Source organism: Eptatretus burgeri, chromosome 12 (assembly GCF_056783735.1).
Source record: "Eptatretus burgeri isolate ZD-2024b chromosome 12, Ebu_testis_v1, whole genome shotgun sequence".
In the NCBI taxonomy this organism is placed as follows: Eukaryota; Metazoa; Chordata; class Myxini; order Myxiniformes; family Myxinidae; genus Eptatretus; species Eptatretus burgeri.
Window position 1 is genome coordinate 17673030 of NC_140972.1, and position 5092 is coordinate 17678121.

A 5092-nucleotide genomic window follows, 5' to 3' on the forward strand; every position below is an offset into this window, starting at 1 on the left:
CCGAGGGGATTACAAATCTTTGAAAAATTTCAAGTGTTTGTTCATTTGTTTGTTGTTCTTTCATTCACAAACCGAAGCACCCAGAGACCCCAAATTTGGGTGGACTCACGTTAGAATGTGGGCAAGATTTACCGTGAACGCATGTTGGTCTTCAAGGCCGTATTGAGAGTAAATGCTACGAAGAGGTGAGTATTGGGATGTGGGGTGAGGTAACACTCAAAAGGTAACCACCATGCGGCCAATAACTCCAAAGCTTTTCAATGTACAACACGTCCTGAAACGCCGGCTCGGTCGTGATGGGTACCACCCCAGAGTGTTGTACAATGCAAAATCCAAAACACATTCAGGAGTTACATGTGAAAAACAAAAACCTTAAATTAATCAGGACATTATCGTGATTATTCCACTTTAATTTCTCACAAAAGAACGACTGACGATGTGAAAATAAGGTGAAAATTGCCTGACAATGGAAGATGGGAACCCCCCCCCCCATTCCCTTCACTTCCTCACACCAGGGATCCTTTCCATCCCACCTCTTTTTCTTCTCTTCGTGTTAGCAACCATGACAAATGTAAAAGTTGGTGTGGATTTTCCCAGACATCCAAGCGGAAATCAGTCAGCTCCTGACCCTAATCGGGAATGGAGGGGGGGGGGGTTCTGCCCATCACGGAATGCGAGGTACTCCAGCCTGCTTTGTAATATTTACTGGAGATTATGCCAGTAATTTTTCGTTCATGTGGAACAAAAATTGTCCAGGTGAGGTGAAAGCAATGTGTGGTGTCCTTCAGACAGTGAGGCTATTTGTACACACTGGGAACTTCTCCAAAACTACGCACAATTACGATGGAACTTGACCACAATCTTCATGACACAGGTCAGGAATGGGAGCATGCGCCGGAGCAGCGAGTCGCTGCGTCCACTTTCTGCCCGAACACCGGTGGCCTCCTTCTGGCCATCCCTCGGCAGATGCTTGGCCCAACCCCATCTTCTTGAGATTTTGATCAATTTACTGCAACGAAGCACGTGCTGTGCCCATCCAAGATGTCATTGAAAGCCTGGATCTTAGTTTTGACCCAGGGAACCCATAATCCCAGCAGCTCAGACTCATTCAGCACCTCGAGGGTCCCCAAAAGGATATCTTGAGTCTCCGCCAACATGACTGCATCATCTGCGAAATCAAGGTCAGAGATCTTGACATTCCCATACTCTGCACCGCAGCTTGATCTCTCTGACATGCTCCCAGAATCCAGTTCATACAAGCGCTGAAAAGTGTGGGGGCCAGTACACACCCCTGACGAACTCCAGCAACAAGTGGAAATCAAAAGGCACTCGTTCACCACTTGCTTCACATGTGTACCAAATTTCGTAAATATATCTTGAGGGGATTTGAAGTGAAGCTCCGGAAACGAAATGTGACGGACGGACGGACGGAACCCATTTATATATCCCCCGCCATCTTCGTTGGTTGGTGGGGATAATAATTATTCAGAGATGGTATCATCACATCACACAGCACTTTCAGTACCAGTGTAGTTCAGACAACACATCAGTGTTTGAGCTTCTCCATCCCCATTCAGTGGTGGAGGTGACGACATGTTTTCACCTCTGTCCATTTGCATGTCTTTCTGTGAGCAGGATATCTCAAAAGATTTGGAATGGATTTGGTGGACAGGATGGGTGTGTGACAAAGACAAATTGATTCGATTTTGGTGAAATCTGGATCCGGATCTGGATACAAGAATTTTAAAAGTGATTCTTCACCATTGAAAGAGACAGGGCCAAAAAGGATAAACAACATGATATCTCAAAAATTTGTGGACACATTCGGATGAAACCTCCTGGACAGATTTGGTGTATGACAAGGACGAATTCGTTACAGACTGGTTTTGTCAGATGCCGAACGTTTTATGCCAGTCTGTAACCATTTTGGTTTTATATACCAATCGAGCGAATTGTTTCTCCGCGCGGCACGAATTGACTCAAAGCGGCAACTTCATACAAATCAGCCAGATTTATTGGGGAACCTCGGGGAACACAACACAAGCAAAATATTCACGACAATGTTTTAATTAATCCATAACCCGTTCTTAACTTGGGAGATACGGATTACGGGTTTCGAAGAGGTTCCTCCCGAGATAAGCCTTAAACAACATGCAGACAAGACAGAGTACTTGGTGATGTTTCATGGACGAGAGGAAAGTGTCAAAAGCATGAATGTCGCTCATAACAAGCGGATGTCCACGGATTCGAGCCCCGAGCTCGAGCATGCCGCGTGGCAAAATAGCGCTCGTCCTCCTTTTTCGCATCGCCCATGCATTACATTATTCCACTTTAATTTCTCACAAAAGAACGACTGACGATGTGAAAATAAGGTGAAAATTGCCTGACAATGGAAGATGGGAACCCCCCCCCCCCCCGCATCGCCCATTTTCGCATCGCATCGCCCATTTTCGCCTTTCTCCTTCACAACCAACAACCACACCACCTGTGAACACTGAACGATGGGCTGTCGTGGCCCTGTTCGGCGACTGGTGCCAAACGCGCCGAGCCGCGAGCGCGAATGGCAGCCTTTCCGTAGGGAAATTCGGATTGAAAATGCTTCACGCCCACTTCCCCTCCGTCCAATGGGCGAACGCGAGGTGGCTTGGCCCCGCCTCCAAGCGCGTGTTTGTGAAGTCCGCTTATGCAAATATGAAGATCAAGGGAGGTTCACACCCCTTTATGCCCGACCAATGGCTGAACAAAGGGTAGCGTGGCCCCGCCTCCAATCGCCTTTTGATCCGCATATTTGCATATCGGCTCCTCCTGAGACCTATAAAGATACGAGCGCAAGGCGACTCGCACGGCGGGAGTGTGGAACTAAAAGAGGGTGAAGTTGAGCTTGGAGAGAAGTTGCGGAGGAGTTACAGGGAAGATGGCGGACAGCAACGAGGTTGTGGTGTGGGGGTCGCTTGACTCGTCGCGAGATCCAGGCCAGCCAGCCAGCCATACCCCTCTCCCTGAGCAACAACGATTCCCCCCCCCCCCATTCGTGCTGAGATAGTGCTGAGGGGGGCCGCCATTCCTCCCCCACCCTAAACGTGGTGCCAATGGGACCGCTCGTGCGGAGCACGTCGGAGGGGACTCGCCGACCATGCCAGGGCATGGAGTCGGGGCGCAGCGGCGCGAACATTGCGGCTTGCCCGCAATCGCGTCACGAGGACGCGGGTAAGACCTCCCCTGTCTCGTGGACCTGGCCGATCCTTCACGATCCACATACATTTGGTCTACAGACCTGTCTGCCTCCTCACCTATGAGGGTGGCTTTCTTTTTACTTTGCTTTTTGTGTAAATGCTTGTGGTGGCACCGTCTGTCAAGTAAAACTGTGTAAGGGTTGCCGTGTGTCGGTCTTAGTCGGTAGTATCTCTCTTTAACTGTTTCTTTCTGTGCTTGAATACGTGCTTTTTATTATTATTACTGTGACTGAATATACGTGCTTGCTTTGTGTCCGTGTGTCGTGCAATAAAATGCTTGCTTGTTGAACTGTTCCCGCTCTGCTTCGTCTCCTTTCTTTTTATTGACTCTCCATCCTGCATCGCGTAAGAGATTGGTAGTGGGTGTAAGTTCCCGGTAACTAATCTGAACCATCAAGATCGACGATAACTCCGCTCGGTTATCTCTGCAGTACGGAACGAACCGCTTAAGCCGTTCGTGTCCAAAGTCGACCTGCGGCGAGGTACGATCGCCTGATTAACCATCTGCGTAGGTACTTTGGTAGGTCGAGTTTGGCAAACAACCCTATCCTACGCGGGTGGCCGATTGGCACGATTGTGGTGAGGTCGGAAGTCCCACCCGTGACTGGCTCCAGGCGTTGTTCCGAGGGGGTCATGACTGAATTGTCCGTCCGGTGGGTGACGTGCGCAATTCAAGTTATGTGGCCGATCGCACACCGGCGGCCACGAATTCGCAACAATATATGTATATGTATATATATATATATATATATATATATATATATATATATATATATATATATATAAATATATATATATATATATATATATATATATATATATATATATATATATATATATATATATATATATTGTTATGTTTGAGGGGGGGTATGCATTCAAAGGGGAATTAGGATGTTTAATTAGGTATGCCATGCTGTTCGAGTGTACCAGGATCTCGATAAGTAGCAATTCAGTGGTGATAAGTTGTCTAGTAAATGTCCATTTCTTCAAGGGGGAAATGATAATTGTCACGTAATTAGATAGGGACACGGGATAGGGTAAGTGTGTCTGCGTAAACCCCTTTTAGTAGTTCTGCTCGCAACTTGGTGCCAGAACTGGTTCCCTGGCGGCTGTGAGCGGACTTGGGCCAGGACCAGGAGGTCGACAGCACCATGGTGTCTCCTGCCCCTGACGAGCGCAACGCCAGCTCGTCCGACGCCAATCCAGGAACTGTTGGGTTTGCACCACGGGCCAGCCTGACCACCAGGACCAGCTATGTTTTGTGTGTGTGTGTGTGTGTGTGTGTGTGTGTGTGTGTGTGTGTGTGTGTGTGTGTGTGTGTGTGTGTGTGTGTGTGTGTGTGTGTGTGTGTGTACCTGGCGCCTTAGAGGGTTTGAGATTTGTATATTCATTGGAATTGTCTGTGTTTTTGTGTTCCCCATGCCCGAACCCACACCACCATCCCGTCGAATCGCCCCGGATCCCTCTTCTTGCCGAGTCTTGTTATTTCTGGTTAGAGAAATAAACATTATCAACTCAGTGAAAAGCGACTCGTGCCACCTTCCTCGTCCCGTTTGCGGTAGAGCGATGAGAACCGCCATCTTTGGGTTATAAAAATAAACCGCCTCCATCGTTTCGGCTCATTCTTCGTTCGCGGGACTGTTCAAGTCCCGTGGACGTCACAATATATATATATATATATATATATATATATATATATATATATATATATATATATATATATATATATATATATATATACACATATACACACATATATATATAGTGTTACGGCTGTGGAAATTCGAAGAACACCATAAAGGTTCCTGAGATTAGCTATGCCGGTAAGTGAGTGTTCAGATAGCTTTCCCCACCGT